This window comes from Xenopus laevis, chromosome 1L, assembly GCF_017654675.1.
Source record: "Xenopus laevis strain J_2021 chromosome 1L, Xenopus_laevis_v10.1, whole genome shotgun sequence".
Lineage (NCBI taxonomy): Eukaryota > Metazoa > Chordata > Amphibia > Anura > Pipidae > Xenopus > Xenopus laevis.
The window spans coordinates 18305415-18321580 of NC_054371.1; positions in this window are offsets into that span (position 1 = coordinate 18305415).

The following is a 16166-nucleotide window of genomic DNA, read 5'->3' on the forward strand; positions in this document are numbered from 1 at the left end:
AAGCTCATGTCATATGTTATTTTATAGGGCTCATTCATCAACATCACAGAGAATTTGGCTCGTTAATTCAAGTCATGACTGACATTTATAGTCGAGTCTGCTTTGTTTTTTTCTGAGACAATCTTGGTACAATTCATTTTTCTTTCATGTTGTAGTTGCTCCCCAGAGTTTGACTAAAATGACTTGTGGGTAGCGAAACATACAAGATAATGGGAGGTTGGGGGGATATAAACAACAAAGTTCAGGGATCTTGGATGTAAGATCTAAGCTAAAGGAAAATTCATTCAATGGGAATGAATGAGCAATGGGAATCTTGAGCCCTTCAATGTACAAAGTGCAAAAAACAGGTCCAGTCCAATATAGTTTGCACTTGACACTATTCCTACACCTGTGCTCTCCAAAACAGAGAGTGCAGGAACCTTTGTTGCTTGGGTTCAGCAGCACTGAGAAATGATGAGGTGGGACATGTCACATCATTTAGATTTATTAAGCACTTCTGGGTATCACTTTTTTACTATTTTTTTGTTTTTTTCACTCTAGGATGTGGGGGTGCAATCCACCCATTAGGGCTTTGCCTCAAAGACCTAGTGGAGGACCTTGTGGTTATTAGGTTTCAGTCCTACCTGAACCAAAAGCAATACCAGTCTTGGAAGAAATCCTGGGGGAAGTTTTTGTTGAACCCAGGGGAAAGGGACTTTACCTAGCAGTGGGGTAAAGGAGAGTCTGAAGACCCTTGTCCTTTGATGCCTTTTGGCCTGTAGATCGGGGATAAGCTGGCCATAGATGCAAAGATCTCATCGAGGATTCATACGATTTTCAGACCGTGTGTGGAGAGTCCCGATATTTTTCGTCTGGCAGAGATCGGTCGTTTGGTCGATCGGACAGGTTAGAAAATCTCTGTATGGGAAAGTCCATCTGTGGCCAGCTTAAGTCTCTGCGAAGAAGGGCTTGAACTTTTGTTTATTTTTGCAAGTCCCCTTTGGCCTGTGGGACTCGAGTATTGGACATTTCCCTTTTAAGGAAGGATAGACTATTTGGTACACTTTGTGCATGTGGGATTTGCACTTTGGGACTTAAAGCACTGATCTCTGGCTCGAGATTCCTCCCGTGAATCTCTGCTCCTTTTAATACAGCTCAAGACCTTATTTGCCCTTGATGCTGCTGACTGGCATTGCTTGTTACAGCCAAGTTTATTATCTACAAGGACTCCAAGGTCCTTTCCATTATGGATTTGCCTAGTGCAGTCCAGGTCCGGACTGAGAATTAAAATAGGCCTTGTCATTTCAGGTACACAGAGGCCCAATCAGCCCACACAGTAGCCCAATCAGCCCCCACCAGCCCACTAAATACTGACTTTCTATGGCACCTTATAGCAGCCCCTCTGGCATTTGCCAGAACCCACAGATTGCCAGTCCCGGCCTGGTGCAGTCCTATTTAGGGTAATAATGGGACCCAATGGAAATAAATCCCCTGCACATGCATGGTCTCTCCCTGATCCATGCTCCAATATGCCAAACCCAGCTTTGGATCTGCCACAGCCCCAGCCACTCCTACAAAAGCCTCATCTCATTCACAACCATCAAACTTTTTGGAGTTCCCCTATGCTGACACGAGGGCACCCATTCCCCAATGCTGACATGAAGGCACCCATTCTGATTAGACAGGTCCCCTGACTGAAGTACCACTTTACAACCCTGTTTGGGGTAAACCTAAATACTACCTATGGAAACATCATGCTTTCAGGTAGACACCCCAATCACTCTTCTTTATTAGGGGGTACTACACATCCCTACACTGACAGTATTACACCACAATAAACCAGTCACTTCAGAAGGCAAAGGAATCAAGTCAGAGAGACTTGGGAGGAACTCCCTGCAAGCTTCTTATAAACTTTTAATGTAAATATTGTATATTAGAACCCTGCATATTATTTAACCTATGCTAAATCCACGTATTTCTGTTCTAATAAGCAGACAACATACAGCCGCCAGTCTGACCCCCGTCAACTCCAACATGCGCAAGTGATGTATAGAATTAAATACAAATGGCATACACAGACCTTGACCCGGAAAGTAATTGCTTCAATAAAACAATTATCTTGCATACATTTTGCAGGCAGACGTTAATTAGTCTCAAATGATAAACATCACACAATTACTAATTAGGATCCTGCTACACAGTGTAACCTGACTAATTGAAGCCCATAGGCACAGGCTGATTTCAGGCAGGGGGATAAAGAGCAGATCTAATACATTTAAATACAGAGTAACGCAAGTAATAACCAGAAGCAAAGCAAGCAATTACCGAGAATGCTCCTCATCTGCATATCTGAGATCTTATGAATTCCTTCAGCCGGTGTTGGGAAGACCTTGTTAATGGTTACAGTTGGTATGAGCGGATGAAGGCAGAATATATTAAGGCTGATACTGGGAGATACATGTTTAATGTTCAATGCCATCAATGTTTATATCTCATTAACTGCAATTTAATGAAAATTTATTGTTGCTTTGGCATATTTAGTATTCAGTTTATGCATGTTTTTTACAAGCCTTCTGCAAGCATCAGAGTAGTTCCAAAGCTAGGCAAGCTGTATGTGCCAGCTCTCACTTACATCAGCCTCCCTACAGTACAACAACTATAATATTTAAATCTTAAGGACGCCATACATGTGCCCATAAAAGCTTCCAACTTGATCCCTCCCAACCAGGGTCAGACTGGGCTGGTGGGACACCGGGAGAAGAAAACTAGTGGGCCCTGCTGGTGGTCCACTCCCTCAACCATCCCCCTCAGGAGCAGCTCCCCCAATCGCTTGCTGGTGGTCCACTCCCCCATCGCCCAACTGCCTTAAGCTGGCCTTACACGGGCCAATAAAAGCTGCCGACAGTCCGAGTCCTACCCCTGGGCTTCCCCGATATCTGGCCGAAAGTCATTCAGATGTCAATTGGATCACGGCCACATCTGTTCATTGATACGGTTTCCCGCGATCCGACCACCCGTATTGCCTGCATTATGATCAGGGCCCACAATCAGATCGGCCTATCACCCACCTCAATGTGGGCATATCGGGGGAGATCCGCCTGTTTGGCAAAATCTCCAAACAAGCGGATCTCTACGTGTATGGCCACATTTAAATTTAAAGAAGTAGGTAAGCTGGGCGTGACTTGATGGGAAGCACATGTGTGTGGGGTTGGTGGTTGCGAGTAGGGCCCTTGCTGTCGCACCCCCAGTGGGCCTCCAATACCCCAGTCCAACACTGCTCCCAACCATGTTGGTATCTGATTGGCTTGCGTATGGGCCCTCAGGTAGACCTGCCCCACAAATATCTTGCCATAAACTGGACAGGTTTGGAAATCCCATCGGGCTTATACGCTTTGATGGAGTTCTCATCTGATGGATCTCTGCAGACAAGCCGTAAGATCTGATCTTCAACCACAGACTAAACAACAATCAGATCCGCTCATGTGGCCCAGTGTGTGGGTGGCCAAATCATAAAACGTCACTCTCATTTGCCAACCTCACCAAACAAGCAAATGGCGAAATGAATGGCCATTTAAGTGCTGAGTCCCTGCTGTAATCTCCTTATCTTCCTTCCCTACAGCCTTCTGCTTAAGGCAAGCAGCACTGAGTATATACCCCCTGCCTGACTTTGTAATTGTCCCAGTTCCTCCAAGCTCAGCACTGTGCATCTCTGTATAGGAGGCAGCTCATATTGTAAAACACCTGTCATGGAGGCACCTATATGTAATAGACATGTGTAAACTGAACACACAAGATCTACCATGTATGGGGCAACATTCCAAAGGCAAAAAATAAATGGGTGCAATGCAGCCCTTGGCACTGCATTGCTCTCAGCACAACTGCTGAATGGGCCCTAAAGGGTGCCATTTTGTCTCTTGCCGTTATCCCTAAAGCATTGGTAAATGGTAAATGTTCTAGAGATGCTAAATAGCAATTAAAATATATGTAATTAACAGAATCCATAATGTTTGTATTTCCATGAATTTCAAATCTGCCACAATCGATATTTGTTAACAGAAGCCGAACCCTTATATTTTTAAAATTTTGCACCCCCGAAATCTTGAATTAGCTGAATGAGAAACAATTTTCAGTTGTGAAAGCAGTGGTTGGTGGGAACATCCTGAAGGCAATTTAAGGTGTGGCTTGGGGAGAATAGATATTTTATTTTCCTAGATATACAAGGAATCCCAGGATGCGTGTTGACTAGCATGAGATTTGGGGAGAAAAATAATTGCTTCGCTAGATATTCAAGGTATGACACACCAATGCTTTAATATCTGCAATGTTGTATTGAGCTAAGAAGGGCCTTGGAAAAATGTTGAACCTCAAAGGGGAACTTGGAGCAAGAAAGTAATAGAACAATTGCTTTAAGAAGTCAAAATGTGTTCAGCTAAACATTAACGGGCAGATCTATTTGAAATCAAGGTTGATTTTGTTCAAAAGTGTGAAAAAGTCTAAATTCCAAAAAAAAATGACAATTACTCCACCTAAAACCTGTCAATGGGAAGTATTTCTTGGCCATTCAGGCAAGTTAAACATTTTTTCCACAATTTTGCTCCATTCATGATGCAGTAAAAATTGAGATTCTCAGTTTTTTTTCCCATGGTTTTCTCCCTGCCTTTGAAAGATCATGATTTTTCCTGAACATGACATTTTTGCTGCTGTTTTTGATAAATGCGTCCTTATCGAATTGCCCAAATTTGGGAATGACCCAAGTAATGAAACAGATATTGGATAGAATTCTCCATCAGTTTAATATAAATACTGATTCATGGCATAACTATAGAGGGGGCAGAATTGTTGGGGTCGTCTGGGCACTGTTCTAAAAAATTAAAAATGCAACTTGGTTCTTCTTTAAAAAAGAGATGGGGAAAGTTGTGTATGTGTAGGCAACTGGGCTGACACAATTAATGAATCCTTCCACTTATCTGAGAGAATCAAACTGCTTTTTATTTCTCTGTTCGCAAGTTACAATTAAGAGAGATTGGAGATTAAAATAAAACAAGCATTTGAAACAACAGGAATTAATTATAAATTTCAGTTGTGTTTCTTTAGGTTTAAATGATTGTTATTATTGTTATTTTAATGACATGGTTGTGGCACATTGTGCCCAAGGAACCAGCAGGAGTAATTCTGAGTAATTCTGAGTAATCACAGGCATTTCTCTCAGCCGTCGGGGGCTCTGCATTTTCCATTTAACTCATAATAACAATGGGTACATCTCATGCAGAGGGCACGGGGTGGGTGCACATAGAATGGAGGAAAATGTCATAGGAATGCATAGCATTCAATCTGTTCAATCTATTGAAGAGTTATACCACCATGATAGGAAATATTGGAGTGGAGCCGAGAGGCCGTCTGACTTTTTAGAGGTCCAGCCTTTGGACAGGCCTTTCTCTTAGATCGAAACAAAAAAGCAGATACAAGAAATCATTAGGGTATCAGTCGTTTAGTCACTGTACCCAGAATATCTAGGACAACTAGTATTCACCCAAAATCTCACACTATTTGGTCTTCAGACTGAGCTTTCAGATGTATCAAGAAGAGATCTTATAGGCACTTTTCCTAAATCTTCCTGCCATTGCTCCCAGCCTCACCAGAAAGGGCAAACCCACAGTTTGGGAACTACTGATCCAAGAGCCTTTCGTTGCGTGGAATTCTTTGCCAACAAGACAGTAATTGCTCTGTTACTCTCCAATGCTCAGATACAAAGTCAGATTCTGAACAAAGCTTCTTTCTTCGACCCTCTCAGTTCTATTAGGCCCGTTAGTCACCTCTGTTTAAGAACAGGGACATTTTTAATGATGAGGCCAGGGGATAGGGAATTTGATAATTGATGTTTTTTTTGTTGTTCTTCAACTGAAGACGAGGTAACACTAATACAATCTGTTCCTGTTGCCATCTTGCCCTACTGTCTCCATCTTGTCCTATTGTTACATACTGTTGCCATCCTGCTCTACTGCCTCAATCATTTTCTACTCTCACCATCTTGCCTTAAAGTGTCATATTTTACCCTCCAATGCTAAGACACAGAGCCAAATTCTACACAAGGCTTCTTTCTAAGCCCCCCGTGAGTTACAGCTGTATAAGGACAGAGACATTTTTAATGATGAGCCCAGGGGATGGTGGATTTAGCTGTTGATGGACTGTGAGTTGTTCTTCATCTGCAGACTAATTAACACTTATTCCTGTTGCCATCTTGCCATATAGTCACCATCATGTCCTATTGTTACGATCTTGCCTATGGTTGCCATTTTGCTCTTCTACCATCGTTCCCTACGCTCACCATTTTGCTTTAATGTGTGCATCTTGCTCTACTATCAGCATCTTGTATGTGGCCTTAGGCAACCTCTCTTTATTTTGGTCCCATAAAAACAGTTCTATGTGTGTCTGAGAGAGAAACTACATTCATGGTAGAATCATGGGCCCCACCCTTTCCATTCCATGGCCCCTGCTTTGTCCTTGTCCCTTTTGCTTCTATATTGATTTTCTGAGCATAATAACACAATGGCTTAAAAAAAAAAATGAAAATGAAATAAAGGTGTTGAAAAGCCAATCATAGATTTTTTCCTTTCAGGACAATAATAATATTTGCCGTTTAGAAGGCTGTCAATGCCTTTATATTCTGCTCAGCCTGTCTGATGGAACACTAAAGTGTGGCGTTAGAAGGAAATAATATATTCCACGCAGATTCACTAGAAATATATGACTAAATCACTATCCCAGTCTCAAAGTAGCAGTATTCTGCACGCACAATCCATAGGGCAACATTAAACAAACATTTATTCACTGCCCTTGAAGGCAGAAAGACTCCCCGCTATAGAAGAAAAGCTGACGGACTGTTTAACATAACACCAGGGGCATCGATCTCTGTGCTGCTCATTATAATGCTGTTTCCTACACCACGTTACGATATTGCAATCCACAGAAATGAAAAATGGACATAAGGAGATAAAAGGGAAACAAATGGGGATATGCATTTCATTCTCAAGCAATGGAGCCACTGACACATTTACACACAGAATGTAAACACAAATACAGAGGGTTAGCTGACAAATAAAGGGACAGATTTTATTCCCATGGAATTTTCAAGAGCTAAAGGGCATTCCTTGGCCATTTGCTTTGTATTCCCCCAGCTTCTGTGAAGAGGTTACTGGCTTAGCTTGCAGGGTTATGTCGTGACCCTGTTCTGCACATTTGGTTTTCATATGAAGGGAACATTTACTATGATATTAAATGAGAAGTAGTGACAGGTAGGTAAGAATACACATTACAGCGTCTGCACACATCTCCTGGCACAATGGTGAAATAAATGGCATATTGCAAGAAGAGCACGGTGATATATAAGGGGTGGTGGCATAAAAAGGCAATAGCATATTGAGGGATGGGAAAGGGATGGAGATACATAAAGAAGGTGATGGATGGAGGGACTGGCATGTGAGGAAGGTAGAACTGCTATGTGGCAAGAATGGAACAGGGACAATGGGAAGGTTTAATTGATTAGAAAATAATAGAACTGCATGTAGGAAGAGGATGGGGAAAGTGGAGATGTTCCTTGGGGCAATAGAAGAGGAAATGACACATGGTCATGAGAAGAATTGGAAAAACATGTAATATAGACCATATATAGCATAGACCATATAGCACATAGACCATATATAGCATATATAGAGGAAAGAGAAATAGAGAGCGAGAGAGAGAGAGAGAGAGAGAGAGAGAGAGAGAGAGAGAGAGAGAGGCAAATTCACTTCGTTAATTCGCTAGCGTTTGGCATTTTCGTTACTGCGCAAATTCACTAACAAACGCTGGCGTAGTTTCGCTAGTGTTACTTCGCACCCCTACGCCTGGCAAATTTTCGCTAGCAACGTAACTACGCAAATTCACTAACGCGTGCATTGTACTGAACGCTACCTTTTACGCCAGACTTCCTTCGCACCTCAGACCTGGCGAAGCGCAATAGAGTAGATAGGGATTGCTTCAAAAAAAATAAAAAAATTTTCTAAGTCCCAAAAAACGCTGGCGTGTTTTCTACATGAAGGCTGAAAAAGATCGAAAAATTTTTTGGGGCTCCCCTCCTTCCCCCCTACATTTCCTGACTCATGGCAACTTACCTAGACAGTGGGCACATGTGTAGGGCAAAATAACATTTTTATTTGATGTTTTCAAGGTTTTCTAGGCATGTGTAGTGCAGATACGTATTCCTCCATTGAAATTTGAATTTGGCGCCGTATGCAAATGAACCATCACTAGCGAAACTTCCCTTCGCTTGACGAATTAACGCTAGCGCAACTTCGCAAACTTACGCTACCCCTGTGCGCAACTTCGGATTTTAGTGAATTTGCAGAGCGCTGGCGAAAATACGCCTGGCGAAGTGCGGCGAAGTGCGGCGAAGTTGCGCCTGGCGCAACTTCGAATCTTAGTGAATTTGCCCCAGAGAGAGATATAGATAGATAGATAGATAGATAGAAAAGAGAAGAATGGAGGAGAGAGAAATAGAGAATGACCATAATGGGAAAAAGCACAGAGATGGAATGGTACAGTCTGAAGGCCAGTTAGGTTGACATTAGGAGACAATGGTCATTTTATGTGAATATGTATTTTCTATTTTATATATATCTGTACCCATTTCATGAGCTATGGGATGCTCTGACCAAATGCTGGACTTTCAAGGGGGTTCCTGACCAAAGATTGGACCTTTATGTGGGGCATGAAATAAAAAAGTTTGCTCAAGGTGAATAAAGCAGAAACACTTTTGCTAATTGCACTGAAGATCTAACAGCTAGGGATGCACTGAATCCACTATTTGCAATTCAGCCTAATCCCCCAATCCTTTATGAAAGAATCAACCTAATACTGAACAAAATCTTAATCCTTCTTTGCATATGGAGATTAGAGACAGGAAGGGAAATGGTGGAAAAAACACTTTAACTTCTTTGTCTTGTGACAAAAAGTTATGTAATTTCTCTTTGCATATTCAAATTAGGACTAGGATTTCGGTTTGGCCGGGCATGAGGAAGAATACCGAACCGAATCCTGGATTTGTTGCATCCCTAATAACAGAAAAAGCTAATGGCACATGGGTGGGTTTCCGCTGGTATAGACACCAGTTCATGTGCCATTAGTACAGGACACCCACAACTGACTGCGCCATCTTTCAATGGAAACTGCCACCCAATGGCTGGAGAATTGGCATCTTTTTGGATTTATACCATAAACTGTGGAAATGAGAATTTCTATTTTATGAGACACATAGCCTTAGGAATGATCACATTTGAACAAGATTTCATTTACTGTTCAGGCAGTGAAACTCTCTCGACTGAAATATTTGTAGAGAATTTTCATTTAAGTTTCACCGACTGCTGCCAATTGCCATCCATTATTCTATTTGGGCCAGATTGCTTGTCAGATTTAATCTCGACCTTAAACCATGGTGCCCCATTTTTCAGCCCCTTCTATTCTTGGAAATTGAAATGTGCTTTTCCCTTCATAGTCATGAGGCAATTCAGCCATTCTAACTCTGTGCTGCAACCAGATACAATTGGATTGTGCCCATTCACTTAATTACAGTCTCCTTTGTGCTCCTGTGATTCATATTTCCACTCTCCACAGTACAACAAAATCATTTGCTTTTCCAAAAGACATTTATCATTGTGCAGTTTATAATTATTCTGTGGGAACAGCCCTACTTTGTTATAAAGGTAAAACAAGGACTCATGCTGGAACTATAATGGTTTGCCCAGGCCAGAGTAGAGTGCTGGCATTAGCCACAGACGGACGCTATTGTGTTCAGATAATTACCCCACCCTACATCTGAATATGTACCAATGGGCAGAGTCCATCAACTTGCATGTTCCTCTATAACAAGTGGGTATTTCACTTAGGTAGAGAATTCAGCAGCTTGATAAACCTGGCAACAGCAATGGAAGGAATTATTTACCCTTGCCAATGCAACGCATGCACATATGTTTGCTGAAGACAGTTGGCAAACAATGAAGGTGTATCCATAGGATGTAATGAAACAAGGGCCCTTAATTAATCATTTCTGAAAGCGTCTCTTTTAGACCCAAGGAACCCTGGTTTTAATCAGGAACAAACGCTGCACAATATATTTACTTTGCAATTCATATTTTAATCAAAAGGGACTTAAACCCAAAAATTATCTGAACAAAAGAATATGGAACTCTCCAAGAAAGAAGTATTTAAAGAAGTAAAATAAAGAATTTCATTTATTTGTGTAGTTGGCAATGTGGTAGTCCAGCCAGGTCCTGCAGGTGGCGCCAACCACTAAGGTTGACCTGTGGGGGATAATCCCTTGCAGGAGCCTATGATGGGCAGGCACTTCATCTATTGGCCTAAGAACATCTAGGGGCAATAAACACTTTGTCTGAATATTTGCAAAACAGCGAAAAAATTCACAAAACGGCAAAATGTTGGGAAACGTATTCGAGTCAACGGGAGTTTTTATGCAACACAAATTTTTACACGTGCAACAAATTTTTACGCACACAACAAATCTTCTCACTCCAAATAGATTAAAGTCGATGGGAGCTTTTTCTTATAACAAATTTTTTGTCTTAAAGCATTAAAGTCAATGGCCGTTTTATCTTACGGCGGCTTTTTTGTCCTAATGCATTAAAGTCAATGGCCGTTTTTTCTTACGGCGACTTTTTTGTCCTAATGCATTAAAGTCAATGGGCGTTTTTTCTTAAGGTGACTTTTTTGTCCTAATGCATTAAAGTCAATGGCCGTTTTTTCTTACGGCGACTTTTTTGTCCTAATGCATTAAAGTCAATGGCCGTTTTTTCTTAAGGTGACTTTTTTGCCTAAATGCATTAGGGCAGGGGCACGCGGGCAGATTCTGGGAGATTTAGTCGCCTGGTGACTAATCGCCTCTTCTGTGGGGCGACAATCTCCCCGAACTGCCTGCTATAATTAGAAAATGCCTGCGCCAATGCACTCGCGGCGCTTCCATTTCTGAAGTCGCAAAGGCAATTCGGGGAGATTGACGCCCCGCAGAAGAGGCGATTAGTTGCCAGGCGACTAAATCTCCACGAATCTGCCAGTGTGCCCCTGCCCTTAAAGTCAATGGGCGTTTTTTCTTATGGCGACTTTTTTTGTCCTAATGCATTACAGTCAATGGGCGTTTTTTCTTATGGCGACTTTTTTTGCCCTAATGCATTGAAGTCAATTCTTATGGCGATTGTGTCTGCAACTTTTTTTGCAGCTGCAAATTTTTGCCGCAGTTTCGTGAAACAATAAACACATGGCAACATTTGGAATTTCACTGTAAATTCATGGCTGGAAAAGAAATTCGCTCATCACTAGTGGCAAGTGAGTTCACCCTAGGAGTGAAAGATAGAGAGGGCAAGTGAGCATGGATAGCCTGTTGTCCCGACAAGAATTGACTAGGTGGCGGATAGAGGCCCTTGAGGCGATTGTGCGCCAGTGTTAGGGATCTGAGCGTGTAGGTTTAGTTAGAGGGGACCTATGGTGAGAGTTTGGTCATAGCAGAGAAAGGAGTGAAGGAGAACCTCCCTGGAACAGCTAATGGTCCTCTCTACATGCATTCTGGTAGAACCGGAGCCCTGGAAGCTTCAGTGAAATACCCTCCAGCTGTGTATGTGTGAGTCTGAGTGAGGTACAGAGAAAGAAGGAGAGAATTTGCAGAAGTAATAAATATTGTACAATTATCATCTCTTGTCCACAACCAGACCCCCAGTCTATAGTCTGCCTCCCTACACAAGGTTGTTCATTAATAAAGTGTGTTCGAGTTCTTCACACTTGTGTGATGTCTTCTTTTGTTAGCAAAGACCCTGAATGCATCTCTTTAAGTAACGGGTGCCCACCAGCCATGGGTGACCCCTTTACATGTAGAATAACGTGTGCATTAAGACTTATTGTAACATCATTGTTTTGACACTTCCTGACACCACCTTCATCAGCAAATACCGTATTAAAAAACAGGGTTGTGAAGTATTATCTTTTTAATGAATGGGAAGAGCTCTGCACCGTGTTGTTAAATAAAAATGGCATAATTCCCCTCAACAAAGAACCTAAAAATCTACTTCTGGAACAAAGGCCGAGAGACTTGCCTCTGAAGCCTTGATAAGGAATAGCTTCAACGGAGCGAGTGATTTTTACAGCTCTAAATGTAATATATTTCAGATTCATAAAGGAGCTCATTAACTTGCAGTAATTGCTGATATTTCATTTTAATACCTTATGTAATATAACTTCTTCTAAGCACTTGCTGTAACCTTTCTCAGATCAATGGGTGCGCAAACATCCATTTTTTAATCTTGTCTCTCTCTCTCGAATGTTAATAATGAGATAAATTGGTTTCTCTAATATTTATGTAGGAGGTTAAACATTTTGCTCACTTTATCTTTAGAAAGTCCCACAATCCAGCATTCCATTGGGCCTGTTCAAAGTTAGGAATGGGGAGCTGTTTCCCCCTATGAGGTTAAAGGGAATGTCAACCCAAAGGCTGACAAACATATAGGCTGTCCTATGCCCCTGTCCTATGTAGTGTTAGTTCCGCAGACATTAACCAGTGACACAGAACTCAAGCCCAGGTAGGGAAGATCCAGGAGTTTGCCTTCTCTACTGTGGAGTGGTTCCCAATCTTGAGGCTAAGTTCCTCTAGGGGGACCTGATAATTGAGGAGGGGCTCAGTTTTGAGGTCATTGATTTAAGGTGAAATTTGGGATAAATGGTTGCTTGCTGTTCGAGAAGCCTAACTTGAGGGTTAACTAAGGGGAATTCTGTGGTGAAGGCTTATTTGCTGTCCTAGATATTCTTGTAGCTGAATGACAGAAAGAATAGGGTTTTCGTAAATATGAAACTGTCATGAACTGAAGGGGAAGTCCGGAAAGCTCTGCACTAATGGAACCCAAGGGAGAGCACCAGCTTGTTCAACTGGAGTTGAAGAGTCACATTGGTGTCCCAGAGGGAGACTTGCGTGAAATTCCCTGCTACAATTTTATCTTCTCTAGGAGCATTTATCCTCTGTGATACCATTAACTGAACTTAAAACAGAGATCCCATTAACTGATCCAGGCCCTTTCTTTTCAACAAATTCCGCAAAGGACATCACCGTTTTCAGGATTGAAAAGCCTTTATTTCTTCAAGGCTACGACCAAAGATGAAGAAATAAAGACTTTTTTAGTCTTGAAAATGGTGCTGTCCTTTGCGGAATTTGATGTATCAAGTGGATTGTGGCCACTTTCCGAATGTGCATCTGTAAACTAAAGGAGTGTGTGCTGACCCAGATATATTTTTTCCTTTCTTTTCAATACACAAAGAAGTAGTCTGAATATGATGTGTTTTTGCTCAGATAACAAAAAGATAAAAAAATAAAGTTAATTAAACCCGGCCACTGCAGAAGAAATACTTCTCTTTTGCCATATCTTAAATTCAACCTTTTTTTTTCTCTCTATAAGCTTTTATTTTCGTATTTCTTAATGGAATTCTGTCACATTTAGGGGCCCATTTAGTTAGTTCGAGTGAAGGAATAGAGGAAAAAAAGTTTGAATTTCGAATGGTCGAATATGGCTACTTCGACCATCGAATGGGCTACTTCGACCTTCGACTCCGACCTTCGACTTCGAATCGAACGATTCAAACTAAAAATTGTTCGACTATTCGACCATTCGATAGTCGAAGTACTGTCTCTTTAAAAAATTCTTCGACCCCCTAGTTCGCCACCTAAAACCTACCGAGGCCAATGTTAGCCTATGGGAAAGGTCCCCATAGGCTTCCTAACAATTTCCTGAGCGAAGGAATATCCTTCGATCGATGGATTAAAATCCTTCGAATCGTTCGATCGTAGGAATAGCGCAAAATCCTTCGACTTTGATATTGGAAGTCGAAGGATTTTACTTAGACGGTCGAATATCAAGGGTTAATTAACCCTCGATATTCGACCCTAGGTAAATGTGCCTCTTAATATCAGTTAATACTGCTCCTTCAGCAGAATCCATTTTTTTTTTATTGAAATTTGATGTGTGCGACATTTTCTTAGTTTCCCAAATCCCCTCATCCATGTGACTGCTGTACTGCAAGTTGGAGTGATATCACACCTCTCCCTTCTCCACCCCCAGCAGCCTATCAACTGATAGGGATGTCGCGGACTGTTCGCCGACGAACTTGTTTGCGCGAACATCGGCTGTTCGCGTCCGCCGCAAGTTCGCGAACGTCGCGCGACGTTCGCCAATAGGCGTTCGCGTCAAAATCGTTCGACCATTCGACCATTCGATCGCTAAAATCGAAGGATTTTCGTTCGAATCGAACGATCGAAGCCATTGGATTGAATGAAATCATTCGATCGAATGGCTTCAATCATTCGATTCGAACGAAAATCCTTCGATCGAACGATTAAAATCCTTCGATCGTTCTAATCGAACGATTTTCGGATGTTCGAAGTTCGCGAACTGTTCGCATTTTTTGCCGGTGTTCGCGAACGGCGTTCGCGAACACATTATCGGCGGTTCGCTACATCCCTATCAACTGAGCAGGAAACAAGCTCCCTGACACTTGCATTGCAAAAAAAATAATGCTCCCATGCCCCACCTTCTGGTAGATATGAGAATAGCACTACTGGTACAAATAAGGGGGTTGTAAGAAAGACCATGCACCAGTAGCATAAGAAATCTGCACCGCACCTTCCTGCACAAAAACTTCTGAGGTTTGGAGCACAGTGACTCTTAACCAATCCCCTTGCCCCTTGTTCAACATCAATTGCATTATCGGTCCCGTAGTACCCATTTGCATCCACAAAAATCTTCAGGTTGCAAAAATCTGACTTTTTTTGTCTAGCAAAGCAATTAGATTCACTTTATAGCCATGGCATTTTCCATTCAGCTTAATCAATAAGTGTCCAAGCCTTGATGAGACACTGATTAGATTGAGTGCAATTGTGACCTGTATAAGGGTTGTTTTGGTTCTTCTTCTGGCCTTGGCTGTCTTAAGTCATGGCAGAGCCCTGGGCCCTAAAGTTTTAGCGCCACGGGTTGAGCAAACCTTATTATCAAGTTTTACTCTCCTAGACCTACTTACAGTCCCTAAAGACAGCTGATTTTGTGGACGCAGCAAAGTTGCTTGGCTAAATATACGGTATAGCTATATGACCCGGTTAATAAAAGTTTGTTTGTTGTACTTATGCTTAAGGATATCATCTTTTTCTCTTTTTACTTTCCAAACAAAATATGTGTTTTTATTTTCCTCCTCTGTGAAATACGGATGTTTCTTATATGCTAATTTTCCCATAATTACTCGGTATTTCTGTGAGGCAGCACACTTATTGGAAAAAGGCAAAGCTGCGTGGGGACAGATCTGGGACTGCAATTAAATCAAACCAATTGTAATTGACACTGTCTTCCCTTCAAGCGGCGCAATATGGTTGGATACAATCTCCCATTCCTACCCACCTAGCGCTGGCAGAGCCATTTATTTGGACTTGCAACAAAAATAAATCCCTCTTCAGATGAGCACACGATGAATATTCACCATGCAGAATAAATTGGATTTGCATGCCAACGCCAGGATGCAATCTTTCAAAAAGAACCTGAAAAATGACTGTTATTTATCATTCTTGCTTCCGTACAGCCTTGTATAAATGTTTAAAGATAGATAACAGGTGCTTTATTTAGCAGCGTAATTAAAATACATCTAGCTCTAGGGGCTCCTAAACATTCAGGAAAATGAATCAAACATATATTAAGAGGGTTATTTAGGTCCTAATGCAAAAAAATCGAAAAATCTGAGGGTTTTTTTACTATAAAGTCAGAATTTTTAGTTGAAAAAAAAATCAGATTTTTTGAGATTTATTATACCAAGTCCAAAAATCCTCCATCTCAGACCTGCCAAGGTTGTATATACAGTAAGTCAATGGGAGAGGTACCTATCATATTTGGAAGTTTCTGTGGTCTGTGTTGGATTTAGCCCAAAAATCCGACTATTTTGGGCTTTTCATGCACAAAACCGAAAAAATCTAGCGATTTCAGGAAAAAAACGCATGACTTGGAATTTTGCACTGTTTTATCGAGTTTGTCCCCAATCCGATTAAATTGTGCTTTTTTTTTATAATAAATAAGGTCCAATCATGGATTCTAGTTTGGTTGGACTTTTTTTATTTAAATACTCAGAAA